At 37.7% G+C, this 20,373-nt stretch overlaps 1 protein-coding gene across 6 annotated transcripts in view; it reads right to left on the bottom strand.

Moving 5' to 3' along the window:
- The window catches only part of SMYD3 (SET and MYND domain containing 3), a 399,660-nt gene that overhangs the window by 83,441 nt on the left and 295,846 nt on the right, over nucleotides 1-20,373 (bottom strand). The window lies entirely within an intron of this gene.

Raw genomic sequence — 20,373 nt, 5'->3', positions numbered from 1 at the left:
CAAGAGTTGATGTTGTAGACCACAACTCCCGAGGAACAAAAGGAAGATGGCATTTTTTTTAGAGAACACCCAAAGAAAAATAAGTTTTCTTAGCTTCCCAAAATTCACAGATGTAGCTCAAATAACAGCAAAATCTGGAGTATCCAGTGTTGCTGCAGGAGAGCATGGGTATGCTGCTTGTTCCTGAGGCAATTGTTCACAGATCAAAGCCTACTGGGACTGGAAGTTAACTAACTCTGTTTCCAGGGGAAAGAAAACCCAAACACATAAAGCCAAGGCAAAACAAATGTTTTTCTCATGCATCACAGTATTTCTTTCAAGTTTCATGGTTACCTTATGCTATTTTTTTCTGCCTTAACTGACCTGCATTATTCCTCATCCTACAAGCAGGTTCTGATTCTATGTGATCACAGATTTTAAAATAAGAAAAATAAACAATTCTCAGCAATCGAGTGCTTCAATAACTGTATTATTCCATACAAAGGCATGTCCCTTGTCATCTTAACTCCTGCAGAATCATTTATCTCAGTAATTTAATTTGTGCTTGTCCCTTCTGATTCCTCTAAAAATTCCTCTCTGTCCAGCTACAAAGCACTAAGACAGTATATCCACATAAAGAAACACAACCAAGTATTCGTAGAGTTTGTTATACCAGCAAAGAAAGAAAATTGTCATATATTTCAGAACTTCAAAGTGCAAAGACAAATTCCTTGCTATTTCTAAAATTTCTGAAAAAAACACATCACCCAGCATGACAACCGAGGGAAAATTCTCAGGGGGGAGTCACAAACTTTTCAAGCCTCCAAAATGCAAAACTTCCAAATATTCTAGATCTCTCAAGGTTTATCATCACAGCCTGATTGGCCAGAGAGCTCTAGTCTATAATCTAACAGTTTATAGAATCACTTCATAGTGTTTGAGCTGGCTCCATGGCAATAAATCCGGCAAGTTTATTTAAAAGAAGCTGCTTTTTGAAACAACCAACAATAGTATATAAACTGACTGAATTAAATAAAAAGATTTGATCTTTTGAGGCTGCACATATTTTAGAGAAGTACGCTGTACTCAGTGAGGTAACACAAGCAGAAGACATTGAGTTAACAATGAGTAAACCAGCTTTACTGACTGGCCAATACTCTCAGGCATAGCTTGTCACCAAACAAAAATTATCGCAACCTGTTAAATATGATTTTCTCTCTGAGTGACTAATGAAAACTCTGTAAATTTACCCCATAAAGTGGTCACTGTTCTCAAGATGTCTAAAGCTACTGTCTGAGCAATCTCTGTCAGACTCAGAGTCTAGTGGACAGCCATGATTTATTTCAGTGTTTGCATTTGACAGAGTACAGAGGCTTCAGTTCAGTAACTGAATTTGCTTTTAGTTCAGACCTCATGCATATAGCTTTATACTGAGGATTTGCCTTCGGGTTCAATAAAGCAGAGTTAGACTTGATGGCAGGACATTCCAGATTTGGAATTTCAGACACTCAGACAATGAACACATCAATAAGGGAGTAAGGGAAAGAAAACAAATCATTATTGGCTAAAGCTGCACTGATCAAATTACAAACAACAAGGGTAATAATCAATCATTTTGTCTCCACGTGTTCCTATTACTGCAACACAGGGAGGCAGCTCTTATAACACATGTAAGAAACCCTCCCAAGGACTTCCAAAGGGTATATTGCACTGAGAGGGTCAATATAATTTTCAGCTCTGATATACAGTGGCTCCAGCCATCTCTGTAAACAGTGTGTTACAGCTGGTGTATTCTCATCCACCACCAGGAAGAAAGCCATAACGAATCCTTTTTCTCTCTAATTTATTAACCCAATGTAATGTAAATTTAAAATATATATTAAAAAAGCCCTTTCACGGATTATTAAGTTTCTCATTCAAACCAAAGCTGCCTGGGTATCACTGGTCATAGCCAAATATTTAACAAAAGATACCGCAACAAGTTCTCTTGTTAATAGGCTTGTCAAGAGACTCAAACATTTTTCCAGGAGGAAGGGGCGAGCAGTAAATGCTATGTGGGGGGCACATTACCTCAAATGACCAAGGCATACCCCAGAGACCTTCTAGAACCACCACATCCCACTACAGCTCTGCACTGATAGCTCTTTCCCACTTGAGGATGAACAGATAACAGGCACAGATGGTTGATAGATCTCAAATCCGCTAATGACTTCATTTGGCACACAGAGCACTAGAGCAACAGTGCTAAACCGTAATGCTCAGTATGCCACAGCAGTGACAGACCTGTCAAGGCCCTGTTTTGAGTGTATTTCACTCAACTGCTTGTGCAAACAGCCCAGGACATACAGGCTTTCCATTCAGACAAGCTTCTCACTCTGAAATCTCTGCTCTGTCCATGGTGGGAAGGCATCTGCTACCTGAACACTGCGCTGAAAGGAGCCCTGTAACACGGCACATTTGAAAATTAGACCTTTGTGCCTTACATATACATACATGCTTACATGTTTTCACTATATCAGGAGCTTAGAATCCAATTCTACATTGCAGTCTACTCAGGACTTACTTACTGGCTTCCATGGGAGCCACAGAAACAAAATGAGATGAAAGAAATATCAGAAAGAAGAAAATTGCTGAAGGGGTAAAAAAAGAAGATTCTTCAGTGTTTTGACAGAATCACAGAATATGCTGAGCTGAAAGCAACCCACAAGGATCATTGAGTCCAACTCCTGGCCCTGCACAGGACCATCCCCATGAATCGCACCATGGGCCCAAGAGTATTGTCCAAATGCATCCAGACAGAAATCAAAACATATTAGAAGAATTTAGGGAAAGTTTTCTTATTTAGATACCTAGACTAAGTAAAGGGCACAAGTAGTTAACTGTTCATGATATTTGCTCAGAAGCAAAAGTGTGCTGCAAAACCATGACAATTGAAGAATTTGTTTCACACCTTGACTGAATTCACAAGTATTTAACTTTACTTCAAAGACTTCCTATTAATCTCTTGTGCCAAAGCATCAACATTTTGGCTGAGTGAAAGACTGCTGTTACTGCAGAGCTAGTTACAACAAAGATATGCATTTCCAACTGCTTTCTTAGCTCTTCATCTCAAACCTTTGGACATCTTTCTTCACATCAACTAACAGTATTTCTGGCCTTTTTTGCTATCCTGGCACATGAAGTTTTCTGATGAGTGTGCAGAACACAGGTATCCCTTGCAGAAAGCCTGTCACCACCTACAAGACAGGAGACCAGAAATTCAGCCTGACATTAACAGATAATTTAGTGCAAGTGTGCTTCAGGCAATCCCTTTACAGTACTCAGCTAAGTGGTGCAATTTTGATTGAAATGGAATGAAAATAGGTCATGGCAAATTACCTCCTCTCTCCTTAATCCCACACATACTTCTACATACCACAGTCTTTCAAATAAAAATATTTATCTATGCAGCTAAATATATTTGATTACTAAGAATTTCAAAGCCATCATTACTTGGACAAATGTTATGTTTGCTATGGGCACCTTTTTTTTTTTTAACACATGCAACATGTAGTTATGAACCTGGACTTGAAAAGGTAAAGCTTGAAACATGCAAAATTATTGCACTCTTAGCATAAAACAAAATATCTTGAAGTTTTGTAGGACTCCCATTAAAAGTTTTGTGCAACCTTTTCACAAGTTTTCCTCTGACAACAGTCAGCAAGTCTCATGTTCCCCTTGGTGAAATTCTAGCTTTTACCCAGCTCTGTAAATGTTATTATCGTTCCTGCTTTTTGGAACAGAACTGAAATGCATCTATTTCTGGAGCAGAACTGGAGAGTGGGAGCTGCAAAGTCACTAATGGGTCACATTATAGTACGCTTGCAGCATTTGCCATTATTAATTGGAGTGGAGTAGGAGCACGACGTCCTTCTCTTCATCTTCATTTTCCTACTGGTAACTCCGCTCCTGTGAAATGGGGCAGAGTTATTAACTTGATTTCAACAGCCACTGCATGCCCAGTTATTGAAAACACACTGCTTGCTTATGAATGGAATCAAACTTCATGGGCATCCAGGAGTCATTAACTGATTTTGTATTTGTCTTCCCATTTTGTTACAGATAGATGTTTATATGCTTTGTAATGGTATATTAAAGAAAAAAAAAGTTGGACTTAATATGAATAATTAGGGTGAGATTCAGCTACAGATGCTTGTATGAATATTACATAGGCAAAAGCAAAACATTAATGAATTACTCTTACATAACTTCAGCTAATAACACGGGTGGAATAAAGTACTATATACCACCTCCTTCCATTACCCAGATGATTTCCTCCTACCAAATTGCTAAGCAGTTCAAGATAGGTGAGAGAAATTCTAACTTAAATATTTCATTGTTTGATGACTTTATTATCACAGAGGCAATATACTTGTTACTCCTTTTGGAGGTGCTTGCTGAGCTAGACCTTCAAGTATATTTACCTCTTGAAGTTCATCAACCATAAGTCTTTGGATTTGGTCTGCTTGGCTTAATGGAATTTTTGCCTCTTTTTCACTCTTCTTTCTCTTCTCTTCTCTTCTCTTCTCTTCTCTTCTCTTCTCTTCTCTTCTCTTCTCTTCTCTTCTCTTCTCTTCTCTTCTCTTCTCTTCTCTTCTCTTCTCTTCTCTTCTCTTCTCTCTTCCTCACTCTTCAGCTATTGCACAACAATATCTTTTCTACTGGGGGGAGCGGATAGGGAATATATAGGCATTATATAGGCAATATAACAAACTTTTTTCACACCCTCACTTTAAAATTGTTTCCACCAGGAAGTTTCTGAAAGCACAAAAGCTGAGAATGTTCGAAGAGAAGAAAATTTCAAAAAGGGTAGGAAAAAAAAGAAACATCTCTTCCAAAATGTAATGGCATGAAATGAGTACTTTTAAATCCTAAAAACTTAAACAAGTGTAGATAAGTGGCTTGAGTTTGAAACTTCTTCTAAAATGAGCAACAAAAACCATTAAACTTGATTAATTTAGAAACATGGAAACCATTTTTTTAGGAAAAAAATCCACTTTTTTTCAATTTCTTTTTTATATGCAGCATGTGGTTTTTGAACCAGCACTAATCTCACTTTGCTGCTTGACTTACAACCTAAAACAGAGATGACTGGGGAGTTTTAGAACTGAACCTAAGAGCGTTTTTCTCTTTTAGTATGGTGATAAGAAATACACAGAAACCCCATGTGGAAGCATATGACACCAACAATCTGCCTGTTGATCACTGACAAGCAAGGCTAACCAAAACCTGCTTTGCTTTGTATTAACCAAACAAAATTTCAGGCTCTTATAATGTTAGTGCATTGAAGCCCGAAAGAACACTGATACTGCTGCCAGTTCCTTCCATTTTTCTTACGCTTTTTCTCTATAGGTAAACTAATATTGCTTTTCTTTTGACATATAGCTTTATCAAAAGGAATAAGTATTGTTCTTTTCATCATATCGATAAAGCAAAAAAAAATTATATATTTAAAAAGGTTTTAAGTTACTTAGCTATTGTTTATTTTCCAGTGTATTCCTGGGTGACATTACTACTTCTAAAATCAGGACGTCAGACATATCCTTTTGTAAATGTATCACCTTTTGTGGTATAAACCCCTTTCTATCCATTAAAGGTATTTGGAAATCAAGAATTTCCAAATAAGACAATAGGAATCATGTATTATGTTCTTCCAGATAGTTAACAGTCAAATATCTTCTGAGAGCAGGTCATTTAAATTGTGTGTAAAAGTATAATTTGCCAATTATATGAGCTGTTTGCAAAATGCCAGTGTAGAATATCTTAAATAAAATACTCTCCTTTTAAAGTTTTTAAACACTTGGTTAGCATATGCCTGCAGAATGTTTTTTGCTCACTCGTAGACCTTCCTTCCACAGGAATGTGTATGAACAGTGCTGTCAGATACAATGACTGATGCTAGTGTTCCATAGCAGGTGATGTGTCTGACGCAGGCTAGGCCTGTCCAGGGACAGCAAAAAAGAGTGCAGTACCACCTGGTATTAATCAAATATATCAAGTCCAGGTGGCAATTAGAAGTTTAACAGGACAAAATAAAACTGTGAAACAAAAAGCTCACTCTGTATTCAATTCTGAAACACTGAAATACCCAGCTGATTGCCTTAATGAGAGGTCTTCTGGGGAAAAAGGGTAGTGGCCTATTGAAGGCACTGAAAAGATTGCTAAGTCCAGAGCACAGTTGTAGACATCTTCCTGATGGAAAGGGAAAACTGCTCTAAGCATGTGCACTGACACAAAAAGGTGAATATGCCCATATCAGAAAATAGCAGTATGATAAGACAGAATATATAACTCAAACTCAATATAAGTACAAAATAGAACAGTATTTGACTTAAAGATGTGATGTGAGGCATAGAACAAATTAAAGGTAAAGCAGTAAATTTAAGGCCTCTATAACTCAAGCACTCTGTATTCAATGAGTTCTTGGATTTCTGCAGGATGTGTGCATTCTTAGTATCTCTGAACAATCAACTCCTCAAGGGTTTCCAGCCAGCATTTATTTTGTATCTCTCTATTTTGGGGCTATTTTTTCAAACAATGCTATGATCAGGAAATAGTTGAAATAATTCTGGTTTTGGAATTTCATAACACTTGGACACATCTCAACACAGCTCATACACGTCCAGTTACAGTGAGATACAGCTTTTGTGCTGATGCTGCTCCTTTTCTCATTCCCCCAGTCCTAGTCCAGCATTCTTGGATGATCCTATTTGATGACAAACCATGGTCAGTCAATGATGTCTAACAATACCAAACACAATTTGCAAGCATTCTCTGCTATATTTGACAGGAGTTAAATAAAAAAAAAAACCCCAATCCTGCTCTGTGGTCCTGGTCTCCTTTGGACCACAGGGTGCACGTGGCACCCAGGACCTAAATGGGAACATTGCAGAGCTGTATTTCTCAGGCCAGGGAGAGGGATTTTGCTTGAAAGGCTCGGGATGCTACAATCTGATCCAATCAGAAATGACTGAATAGTTGGTACTAAGTTACAGGAAGCCCCTTTCACAATTTGCTTGGATTCCTTTGTGACTTTTGAAAGTATTAGTAGAAAATAACTGCTTTTTATGCCAAGAGAAGGGACCATGTACATATATTGGGTGGTTACATGGGATCAAGGCTTTCAGAACCCACAATGCCTGTACTCCATAAACTAGTATCCAGAAACACCATCCCATCCATCAGAATTCCTTAGCAGAAGGCCACTATTTCAACAAAACAGAAAATTCGCAGGATATTGTTCTACCTACAACTGACTAGAATACATTTTCCTTTGAAATAGTATTTTTCTTTATTGTACCAGATTAGATGTAGCCATTATACAGATTTTCCTCATTGTTCCTATACACTATTACTATTTAGGAATAAACACACAAGACTTAGAGGCAGCATTAAGCAACACCTCCATTTGAGTAAGAGCCACAGAGAAAAGGAAATGTACAATTTAATCCAAATTAAGCTCAAACACAGAACTCCGAGTCAAGGAACATCCAGCAATGAGTTGACAAAAGCACTGTAAAATAGCTAGATATAGAGTAGCACAGTTAGAATCATAGCTTGCAGAAAAAGTCAGGAAAAAGCTGAGCTTCTATGTATGCTTCCTACTTAATGAACTCTCTTAGGGTACACAGACTGTAAATTGGTGAGAAAATGGTCAAATAATTGCATTATTTGATCTTTCACTTGTAACAGGAGAAAAAAAAAAGTATTTAATTTTTAAAAAGTCTCTACCAGATACCTTGGAAATAAAAGAAGGTTGTACAAACACTACATTGAGCTCACAGTTCAAATGCTTGTGGGTAGCTAACTAAAGTTCACAGACCTGTATGTAATTGCTGTCTACAGGAAATACTTGTGTTAGCAAAAGAATTTTCTCCCCACTCCTTCACCTTTGCCCTTGCACAAACTCAGCAGCAAAGAAACCTCCTAAGAGCATTTCTGTGATGAACAGGGCTTTCCCCACCTCTACAAGATGAACTAAATCTAACAGTCAGAATCTGTCAACTTCTCAGAAACATGCTTTTAGCAACTATTCATTGATAAAGAATATACCTTTGTACAAATAAGCTTGAAACAAAATAATCCACTCCCTGTTCGTTTATCTTTGTCTAAACTCCACGTGGTTTTTTTTGAAGCTTGCAACACAAGTAAGAGCACAAAATTTGCACTTATTTTAATGTAAATTGGCAGTGACTTCAGTGGCACCAGATGAGTTACGTAAAACAACAATCAGGTAGGAAGAAAGTTCATAAGGTGAACCTAAAATAAAATTTCTCTGAGCACTGAAATTGAGTGATCTAATTCCATGTGGTTAAAATTCTGCACATTTACGACAAAAAAAATCCTCAATATCAAAAGTCTACAAACTTTGATTTGCTTAATTCCTAACACAACATGTCCCATATTAACCTTAAATAATAAAATAAAAATCAAAAATTTCTTTCTTAAAACCAACACAGTAGATGTGATATCATTAGATAGTATGAATAGTGAAACATGGAAGTTGAGCAAACATTTTTAAAAATAACATGCTATTTTTTTTTCATTTTTTCCCCTGACCTTGAGATACCTTGAAAGGCACTGAAACGGCATTTATCAAAAATGCTTGTGTTTTCCCAGCACCCAAATGATATATGGCCATTTACAAAGTGCCACTTACTGCCATAACAATACATTTTTTCATGGGAAAGTGACACTTTTGCCTATGAACAAGTATCAAAGTTTCTTTACAAGAAAAGTTGTATAATCTCCCTTACATATGCAAGACCAGGAAAGTAATTACCAGTGTGTATCCTGGAAAGCTGATGCTTTCTTTCAATTTTCTTTATGTTACAATTTTTAAGTTAAGTCAATAGTTTTCATAACCTAGATTCATGATACCAGAAATTTTAAGAACATGACCTCTATATTTCAAAGTCCCAACATACACTCTGTTCACTCAGAAAATGACAATGGTAGTATGTTATACATTCCAAGGCTGAGAGGGCTGTGATGCATTTACAAAACGAACAAAATATTTACAAAATACCCCTTTGAATCACAACACTCTCCTAGTGTTTCATGATATTTTTTTCTGATATGCAGATTCACTCTCAGCAAATCCTTATCTACAGTTTTCATACTCCCTAATTTGAGCTTTTTTCTCCATTTTGTGCAAATCTGATCTTTACATGTACCCATGACAAGAAAACAGTGATTTCAGCAAGTGATGAGGAGCAGCTGGCATTTCTATTACACCTGACAAAATGCAGGGTGACAGCAAAGAACATAATCATTTTTGGTCACAACAACTGTAGTAGATCCTAGCAAATTCCTCACCCCACCTCCAAATGAAAACTCCAAATTTACACCACAAAGCTCTCTTGTAATCATCACAGAACTAAAGAAAGTGCAAAATTGGATCAGAAATACGAACTACAAGGCACAAGGTTATTCAAATCTACTGCTGCATTTCTCCTACACATTATGATACCAACTCCCCTCCTTATGTTCATACTGTTTTTTACACAAACATCATGCCAAAACCCTACATGCCAAAATACATTCTTCTGTGGTGAATTAGGATCTTTAAAATTGAGTATTCGGCTATGATTATTTAAGAATATATTTTCCTTTCATTTATGACTTGTCTCTCATCTGATTTGGCTGCATATGAAAATTTTACCTTTAAATTGTTATACTTTCATGCATAGAATGAGGTAAAACTACAAAGTAATTCCCAAACCCAAGACATTTCACCCTAAGGAATCTTTCATGATACAATAAGAATTTAAAACAAAAATTACAAAATCACACTAGGTAAGTTTTCATTGTTAGTTTTTGTTATGAGAGCCATATGAGAACAAAGTATATTCATTTCTTTTTCCGCCAATGTGGAAATAATTCTCTTGTTTACATGTTATGACAGAAAAGAGTAATTTATTCCATCAATTCCTGTTTAAGTTACAGTTAAAATGTATTTTTTAAGTATTTTACATGCTTTGCTACTTTTGGCCATTCATCTAAAATATAAATCAGCTGTGTGAAATTGTAAAATTGTAACCTTTAGGTCTTATAACAAGACTCCATAATATCAAGCTTTCAAATACCAAACACTTCCCTGGTTTTGGTTTGGTTTTGGTGGTTTTTGTGTTGTTTTTGTTTGGTTTTTTTGCTTGTTTTTAATCCTAACAAAAAAAAATTTTTTTTGAAAGTTTGAATCATGCTCTAGCCTTTGTAGCCAGTCTTTCCAGACTGAGTCCAACTGTTTTTCGATGGACAGTCAGTAACATGACCTCCTCAGTGAAGCTGAAACAGGTGCCCCTTTTCATTGGCAAAGCTCTTACTAGACGTGAACAAAGTACTTATCTTAAACTTCACTGTTACTACTTTTTTGACATTTAATTCTCACTGTGATAGCACCACATCGAAGAATCTGTTGAGCTATTACTGCTTGATGGATCTTCTAAATCTGTTTTTCAGATTGTGTAATATATTGAAACCAAATATGTGAAAATTATCCTTTAGGATGAAATTTAGACTTCTACATCTGTTTCTCAAAACTACATCTCCAAACCTTGAGTTACATGTCCATGATTTTTAACAAAGAAGATAAGAAGCAGGAGAAGAAAAAGTAACAAACACTATAAAATGACTGAATTAATAAAGAGAAATAAAATAGAGCCCAAAACTACATGAGGTGATGTATTCAAAACCAAGATCAAACAGCTAACTTGCTTCTTAGTTAGTACTTATTAACAGTCTGTGGATACAGTGTAAAGGAGAGAATCTGGCAAAATACAAGTCAAGGCTAATAGTGCTTAATTTCCTCCACCAGCAGCTCAAATGTGTTATGATATGCAGACTGCAACAGAATATAGGTAGAGTTTTGTTTTTAAAATTATGGCACAACTTAATTCACTCAGTAGTTCTAAGCAGCAATCCAGCTCAGACACAGTACTTACCTGGAAGTGCCTGCTGGTGTGATCTCAAAGGCGTCAGTGTGGCAGTCAATGGCCAGCAGTAGTTTTTGCCTCTGCACATAGATGCAGGGCTGAATTCAACTCTCTGAAACTGAAGCTTCACCTGCCCATGGTTCTCAAGGTCCCTGGCTCCAAGGCACACTCATCAATTCATAAAATCTGTCTCTTATTAACTAAGGAGTTAATATCAGTGGGACAACTGGGGGCTACATAAAACACATGCCTTGCCTTGGAAAGCGGGCTGCAGAAACACTGGAGTCCATCGACTGACACCATAGTACCTGGTCAGCATCTATCACTTGGATATTGCACTGTCAATTGTCTAACGTAGGAATGACTGAACAAATGAGTACTGACACGTTGACCACAGAATTATTCTCTTCTGCTGCTTTACAAGTAAAAAGGTTCAGATTGTCACCTACCTTTGTACGAACTACTCAGTCATTTGATGATGGAGAAACAAATCTCCATGCTTTGCTCTTGTTTTAGAAAGAGATCATGCTCATGCAAGCACTTACAGAGACGTTTTGTTTTCAGCTGAGCTTTCTCAATAACCTCAAAAGGGTGGCTCACATGTTACTGCTGCCCTTTCTTATCTGCCTCAGTAAGTCACCCTGCAAACCTAGCCCCATGAAAGGCTCATCCATTCACTTAAATATTGCTATTTCAGTTGTGTTACATGGCTTACTGTGTCTTAAGTCCCATCAGTGGGACTACCGTAAGAAAGGAAATGCTAACCTTAAATTTATTTTTTATTGAATACACATATGATTTTCATGCAGAATCTGGCCATTGGGAGGATTCCTGAGGCAGAATAGCCAGCACCAATCCCAGGATCTGTGCCTGAGATGGGAAGAAGACAATAACAGATGTGCTGGGTGACTTTTTTACATGCTTCTTATTAATACATATGTCACTGAGTAGTACTTGACAATACTTAATGAAATGAATGCAGAAATCTTTTACCAGTGGTAACATGTTAAAGTGAGAAATCAAGCGAAGAACACTTGGTCTTGATAACTAAAAGATGATCTGTTCCACAATACTTCCCTAAGACTGAATAACAACAGCCAAGGTCAGGAAAGCTGATCAGGCTTTAGGAGATCTGCATCACTACCAGTATGTGGGAAGACAGAAGCAGGGATGTTTTAGTCAAAACAAAAAATAATGACTGAAGTTTTACATAAAAGCCATTATTTTAAAAGCTTTATTTATACAAATCTGACACATCTATTCCAAGACATATAAAATGACAATTGCAAAATAAACCTCACTGATATTTACTTATTCAGACTTCTCTCTGGAGATCTGTGTGCATGACTATGAACATACTCCCATGCCACTTCATGTGTATGTCTAAAAAATGAGATGTTATTTAACAATGTGGTCTTTGGCAGAAGTTAGCTGTAAAGCCACACATTTTGCAAACCAAGTGTCCATAGTAATTAACTGCACAATAACTGAGCTTAGATATTACCAATTTCAAAATCATTCACAAATAAAAATGCTACATATTTAAATCAATAAACATCTGAGCCTGTTCATTCCCTTCATTTCAACAAGCAAATAATTTTCAAGAAATCATTTACCCTCCAAAAGCAGCTTTTGTCTTTACTTTTGGAATCCCTGGTAGCAGATTATAAATCTGTCAAAATTCATTTAAAATCAGCTCAAGCCTTTCATTTTTGTTGTTGCTGTTTTTGAACTTCATAAGCCAACCATGAACTAGGTAATAAAAATTCACACTCAAATACTAAAATTGTGGCAGTTGCTGAGTCTGCAGACATGTATGCTGACTTAAAAATTAATGGTTTTAGCTTATTGTAGTTTATTACATACATTGCAACATAGATTTTAAATGTAAATCACAATCCCAAAGACAAGATGGAAGAAATCCTGCCCTAATACAGTAGCAATTAACAGAAAAATGAACCTCAGAAAATATTGATTCTTTATTTTTTACCCCACACAGAAATTGTCACCTAGACCATGATGAGAATTATTATTTTGGGCATAAAATTTTCTTTTCTTCTCCTGGTATCATTTAGTTATTGGAATAACTATTTTTGTTATTTTTCTTGCCTCAATTTTGGGAAGTAAAATAATTTGGGAGCAGTTAATTAGTAGGGAGAAAAGAAAAAAGTAATGCTTTTGGATATCCTTTCCTCATTGCAGCTTCTCATAAAGCTTCTTTCCTGCTTCTCACTTTGGCAATTCAGTTTTGTGACTACACGTTGAAACCAGAGTTCAGAAGGCCTGAAATACTAGGTTTTTTCCTATGTATGTGTAGCTTTATATTTCTATTTGCTCAAGGACACTAAACAATGTGTAGACATTAATTAGTTAAGCATTACAACAGCACTGTGAAGAATGGAAATGCAGAACTGAATAAAGATGTTGAATGTAACACCAAGGACACAAAGCACCTCAGCAGCAGTTTGGCATACAAAGGAATTTTAAGTCTTTGACTGTATCCAAAAGGTTTACAGTTAGAAAGAAAAAAAATCTTAATGTTATTTGAAAAATAACAGAAGCATAAAATCCTCAACTGGAATAGGATTCCTGGCTCTATACTTCTCTGTGGCACATGTTGAATGTGCAGTGCTGTAATACAGCTGCAGGCACAGCGTTGTTCAGTGTTACACCAGTTAAGGGGCCATGTATTATTTCATGTCTTCTGTCTTGGCTGCATGATGCTGTGAAATCAGGCAGTAGCTCCAACACACTTCTCCGGTACATTTTCAGCCTGCATTTGCCTTTCTCCACTTATGCAGATTACTGCATGGCCATTACCTGCCATTACACAGCAAACTCATCCAACAGAAAACACAAAAGGGAGCAAGACAAAGAGGAGGGAAAGAAATCTCCTCAGCAGCCAAAACCTATAAAGCTGCAGAGTGCTTTTAAAACCTCAACCACAAACCAGGAAGGGAGACCCCTGAAGTACTGGGGACAAGAGCAACCAAACAGCACAAGGAAGACAATGAGCTACTGGAGAGGGTCCAGAGGAGGGCCACAAAGATGATGAGGGGTCTGGAGCAACTGCAGGAGCTGGGCCTGTTTAATCTAGATAAGAAAAGTCTGAGAGGGGATCTCATTAATACATATAAATATCTCAACAGTGGGTGCCAAGTGGATGGTGCCAGACTCTGCGTTCAGTGGTGACCAGTGAGAGGATGAGGAGCAACATTATCTAAAACACAAGAAGTTTCACCTCAACATGAGGAAGGACTTCTTTACACTGAGGGTGGCAGAGCACTGGAACAAGCTGTTCAGGGAGGCCGTGGAATCTCCCTCCGTGGAGACATTCAAAACCCACCCACGTGTTCCTGCACAACCTACTCTAGCTGACACTGCCTTGGCAGGGGGGTTGGACTGGCTGATCTCCGGAGGTCCCTTCCAGCATTAGCTGTTCGGTGATTCTGTGATATGCCAGGGCATGAGAGGCCGCGCGACCCACCTTGTTCCCTTGCTGCCGGGCCTTCACCGCCCCTACGCTGCAGCTGCCTTGACAGCGCCATGCTGCCTCTCCACACGCACAGCACTGACAGCGAGGGAGCGGCTGCCGTGGGGAGCAGCTTTCCTGGGCCCTGACAGGCAAGGGGAGCAAGTGGCCGCAGCGGGGGCTGCCAGGTCTACACCCTCAAACGTGCGTGACCGTTTCAGGCCAGGAAGGCACCCAGAAAATACACCCAGCACTAAAGTTGTCAGGCTCCAAATTCAATACAAAACTGAACACAGCTGGTGTGCTTTTTGTGTGCCCTGTTAGCACTCATACTTTCCAAACACTTCTGACTTGGGGTCTAAGAAGGTCTGAGTTGGCTCCTGTCTCCTAGTGAGCTGGGAAAGTCACTTGTCCCCCAGAATGGGGACTCCCCAGGAAGGGCCCTTGCCAGGACGGGCACCAGGAAGCCCTGAGGCTGTCGGAGCACAAACGTGATAGAGCTTCTTGTCAGCGCCCGGCAGGCACCAGCGGGCTCTGGCCTGTCCCTGCCCTGTCCCTGCCCTGAGCCCCCCACTCTGACTGTGCACAGGGCCAGTTTACACGAGTTGCTTTCTTCAGTGAACCAGGTCATGGCAATATACTGATATGAAAAAGATTACAGTACTTAAGACATAATCGCAACAGAAACATAATTATTCCAGCCTGACAGCAAATACTTTCTGTTCCTCCTCCCCCCATTCCATGACAGAGGAAACTCCAAACAAAAAACTGCAGAAAGCAGCTTTAGTGTAAAACTAGTAAGTAAACAGATGCCTTCAAAACACGTGTGACAAGAAAACCAGATTCTGGAAGAATTTAAATTATTTTCTTTCAATGAAAGAAGAAAATGTGAAAAGATCTAAAAGGCTATCTTCCCCCTTCCCCTTCTTTCATGAGGAAATAGCCCTCAATAGACAAACTTTTTCTGTGACACAAGAAAAACAGTGTCATCAACAGTGTATTTTCCAAAATTATACTCTTGTCTGTACATTGAAAGCATGTGCAGTTTCTGGCCCCAATACAAGTTATCTATAATGAATTTTAGGAAAGAAAAAAAAGTGGGGTTTTTTTCTGAGAGAATCAAAACACATATAAATGGCATATATAAATGTATGTAGGAAAATAATGCATGTGGGAAAATAATGTACACATCTAGGAAAACAGTCACTGCTATTCATTTTCAGTGGACAAATATTATGAATTGTTTTTCTTGGAGTCATTGAAAGTGCACAATGAAATCTGTGCTATTTTCCACTTTAGGAGGAACAGGTTGGGATGAATGGCAACTTATTTCCTTCTGTTTTCACAGAAGGCCCCAGCTAGAGAATCTTAATTCAAATCTGTATGGAACTTTTTTTAAAAGTATGAGAAAAATTTTGGTTTCAGGCCATACACCCATTTGCTCATTTCAAAAACAATTTAAACAAATTCCTGGTTCACTGAAGCCTTCATATATGCTTTTACAGGTATTCACACTGCATATAGCCTTATGTGAATAATGCCAAAATACAAGGCTTTTTCAGGAAAAAAAAAGGCAATTTTTGTCATAAAAATCATAGTCTCACTTGAAATACCAGTTTTCCCTTCTAGGATCAGTTCATAAGCCTAAGAAACAACACCAAGTAAAAGAAAAATGCAAATTCTTGCGTGACTCATGCTGCTTTCAAGAACTTTTCAGTTTTCGTTCAAGAGAGTTGAAAGCAACTCCGTAGGTGCCATTAATATAGGAGTGCAAAAACATTTAGATTAGCAGACCAGACACTTTGTTCTCAAGCAAGTAAGATTTTAACCAAAGTATAGTGGTTGGTGTTAGATAGGACAGGGTACCTGAACTATGTTTTACGCAGACAATATCTCTTATGGAGATTATAATCGAAAGCAGCTGTGACTCAGCCAAATGAGAGGAGAAGATCCTTCCCAGGAACAGTAAGGATAATCTGTAAACTAGATTTAACTGATGGTTTGTCAGTAAATGCTGTCTTGCAAAATCTGAGTATTTTATAGAAACGCCAGTCTCATACAATTCAAGCACATTTAACTTAAGCAATAACCTTTATGAGATTTGGGGAGTTTTCTGAATTATTTTCCAGGAATTTCCTATTTGTAACATTTTTTTTTTGAATGAAGTCTCATTCTAATTTGGCATGAGTCAGGCACTTGGAGCTCAACCAGCCACATCACTACAAAGCACACCCAACATCACAAATACAGACATTATTCTAAAGCTGCGATAAATGTTTTTAATAGTGATGCTAAACAGTCTGCATATCATACTGTTGAGTTAATTTGATTTCTCAAGTCAACAAACAACTAGAAGATGCCTGTGCTAATGTGACCGGGCTTGTTACTATTAGGACCATCCAACTTCTGAGACCCAATAGGTGCTTGTAATACTGGACAAGTTCCTCAGCTGTGCATATCAGCACAGTTCAAACAGATTTCACATGGTACTGATACAATTTTTAACAGTGAAGGATCCATCAAACAGTGACAAAAATGTAATATAATTAGGGAGGAAGTTGGTTGCTTTCTTTGTAATGTTAAATATTCTACCTAGGCCAAACTCATTTGCTGAATTCTTTTTGTCTGACATTCACTCTCGTTTCTTTTTAACAGCAATCTCTGTTAAGGTTCGAATGAATTAAATATTATCACAGGAAAGAAAATGGCAAGAAGTACATGAATTGGTACTGACAGCAGTTTCATTGATAGCACTCTTTTTTACTGTACAGAAGTATATTTTACAAAATGTGGATTCTCTGCTCTGAGAACATGAAAACATAAAACCAACCAACTCTTATGTGTAACATCAGAAAATTGATCAAATAAAAATGTAGAAGACTTATCATAGAAGTCCTTGACCTCCAAGACAGCTTTTCAAGTCAGTTAATTTCCCTTCTTGAAGTAGAACAATTTTCTTATGCTTATCTCAGACTGTGTGGGTGGATGAATGAAATCAAGCGTCTGTGAATCTCTCACAAAGATACGATGTCTCTGTTCTCAGGCTCTAACAGCATCTCTTGGTTTTTTAAACCAACATGCCTGATGAATGATACAATTTTCACCATCATTCTATATATTCAAAAGAATGTGCATAATTATTTTCTAAAAATATGCCTGATACAATCTCTGTCTAGGTTTTTAAACTGTCTAGCTGGAGCCCTACTTTGGCAGCACTCGTAGGATCTGAGCACTTCCCGACTATCAGTCTGCACTCTATTCCGGAAGCCTGTCTTGTCCCAAAAGCTCCCCCAACAGCACATATCTGTTTATTGTCTCATTCTGAAAATCTCCTTCTCCTGAAGATAACTCTACGGCTATGAAGAACTTCACTGACAGCCACAAAAACACTGTGCCTGTGCCAGTACTATGTAAGACTAGACTGAATAAAGGAATCCTAAGCGATCATTCTGGCTCCTGCCTTGCCCTTCCTTCCAAAATGTGCCAAAATTGTATCTATATAGAGACATTGAGTAGGGAATGGCAACACTTAAAGAGACTTCCAAGAAAAGTCCACTTTAGTTACTGAATACAAAGATGTCAACATCCAACACTGTTTACTTCAGTAAACACAGCAAACTCAAAGGCAGGATACTCAAAGAGAGGATACAGAGGCTACACTGTACCCAAGGACAGAGTGTTCAATTCCTGTGCCAGAGCAACCATTCTGGCTGGTGGGCTGCCATGCACCTGCACTGAAACAGAATCTAAACCCAGCAGCAGCCTCCCACGCCACACACACATCCCTGAACAAAATTCATTTTCTGAACCATCTGAGTAAAGTGTGTGACGTTGTATTGATTCTGTCAGATAAATAAGCTTTAGATAGCTTGTGAGCAACCTCAGACTTTACCATGAAAAAAAATAAAACTAAGTATTTAAAAGAATAGATTTTAAGGTATGGTCAGACAATCAGGCACTGTGTAGTGACTTAAATTAGCATTAAATTAGCTACAGTTTGCCTGTCACAAAAGAGAGGCATGCAACAATCAGTTACTGCATCTCAGCTCAGGGGCAGTAACTTCTTAAGACATGCTAACTTAATAATTTACAATCATCTTCTCACAATGCTAATTTAGATGACATTGCTTCAGCAAATAGAATATACAGGTTGCAAATGACCTGCAGGGATATTATTGTATTCGTTAAAATTCTAACAATGCAAATTAGGACAGTCCCCTGGCTATACACTCAGTCAAAAATCATTATTCTAGTGGTGCCAAATGTAGAATACCTAACATACTAATAGGGTTTTCAGAAACTGCATGAGAATTCTTCAGAGAACCAGAAATTTGTTTAAATTATCTTTGAGATACGATATGGCACATCAGTAAAAATATAGCAGCTACCACCTTCCTGGACTTTTTTTTTGCAGTGTCACATAAGAAGATAAAACAAAATGTAGCAAGTATAGGAAGAGAGTGATAAGGACAGTGAATGAGAAAAAAGGTGTTATTTTTCTGCAATGTCCACTAATTCTTGCAGAAAAATAACTGAGAACTTGAGCACCAATTTTCCAGCCTTTGACTTGCAACATACTTCCTCTGTGGCTTTGGTCAAATCGCTTACCCTCTCTGTGACCCAGAGCTCTGCATTTAATAGAAATTGTTTTATCCAACTCTACAGCTCTGTATCCCAGTTTTTCTTTGTCTTCTCCCTGTCCTGTGAGGCTTACAATATCATTTCATAAGAATGTGATGCAACAACAACAAAAAGCTCAGGCCCTTTGTTCCTGCTTCCTACAACTTGCCCTAATGTCACACCCTGGTTTTTTCAGTGAATAAGCCCAGAGTCAAGCTACGGCGAAACCCCTTGGAATGTAAAATTTGTTCATGTGACATAAATCCAAACAAGCTAAACATCAGTGTTTCAAACATATCTGAACTGTTAACCAGAGTTAACTGACTTTGATTAGACTGTCTCATATATTTGACAGACAGATGTCAATTTCTCAAACACTGTTACGTAAAAAAGCGCTTCTACGTGAAAAAAATATCCAGAGGTCTTTCTTCAACTATTTTGGATAATTCTAGCTTCTATTTTTTTTATTTTTAAAAATGATGACCTTCTGTAATGTTGCTTAACCAACTGTGATTTCCAATTATTCCAGGGAATAAAACAGCAATTTTTTTTTAATGTAGCTTTACAAGATAGCAGCATCTTGAGTGACAGATAAAATTACTACAGTTATACTTATTGTAAATGAAGTACTTCTCAGTGAAAGATTGTTTTAACTCAATTGTACTTTCATCCAAGAGGAAAAGAAAAAGTATAAATAACAAATACTAAGTGCTTAAAGAAACTCTCAGGGGTTCATGGGGATAAAGTTTTCTCGAAAGAGGCCCTGAATACTTGTAATTTTACTTGCTCAAAACCAACTGAATTGAGGAATTCCCTTGACCTTAATAACATCGCAGAAATGTAATCATGAAACGTTGTCATCACTGAGCAAACAGATCTAAATATTTTTTTTCTGCAGGTGGTAATGAGTGGGTAAGAAGTGATGAATATTTTTTCAAGGAATTGCTTATTAATGTGCCTCAGACATCCCCCAAGAAAATAATTTCATTTATTGAGAAGTAAATTCTCTCTTTAATGATCATTTTGTCTTTGGTCTTTAAGGCCACCAGAAGAAGTTAGGAAGAAGACAGCAGCGTCAGTACTGTCAAAACTAAGGTAATTCTGTCTTTAGCATATGTCCAATAACACTCAAAACCATCATGTGTTGGCAATAGAAGGGCAAACATTATACTTGGTCTCTGCACAGGCTGAAAGAGGTCACCAAAAGATATTAGTTTCCTCATCAGCACAGGATGAGGTAAAACCTATTGGCTGTCCAGCTAACTGTGATGCAGAAAAACAACACTGCATTCTCCATTTTCAGCAGAGAATGAACACTGGAGAAACAGA

This window comes from Corvus hawaiiensis, chromosome 3 (assembly GCF_020740725.1).
Source record: "Corvus hawaiiensis isolate bCorHaw1 chromosome 3, bCorHaw1.pri.cur, whole genome shotgun sequence".
Lineage (NCBI taxonomy): Eukaryota > Metazoa > Chordata > Aves > Passeriformes > Corvidae > Corvus > Corvus hawaiiensis.
Note: the sequence above shows the minus strand (reverse complement) of the source record. Positions and strands in the feature narration are given on the sequence as shown.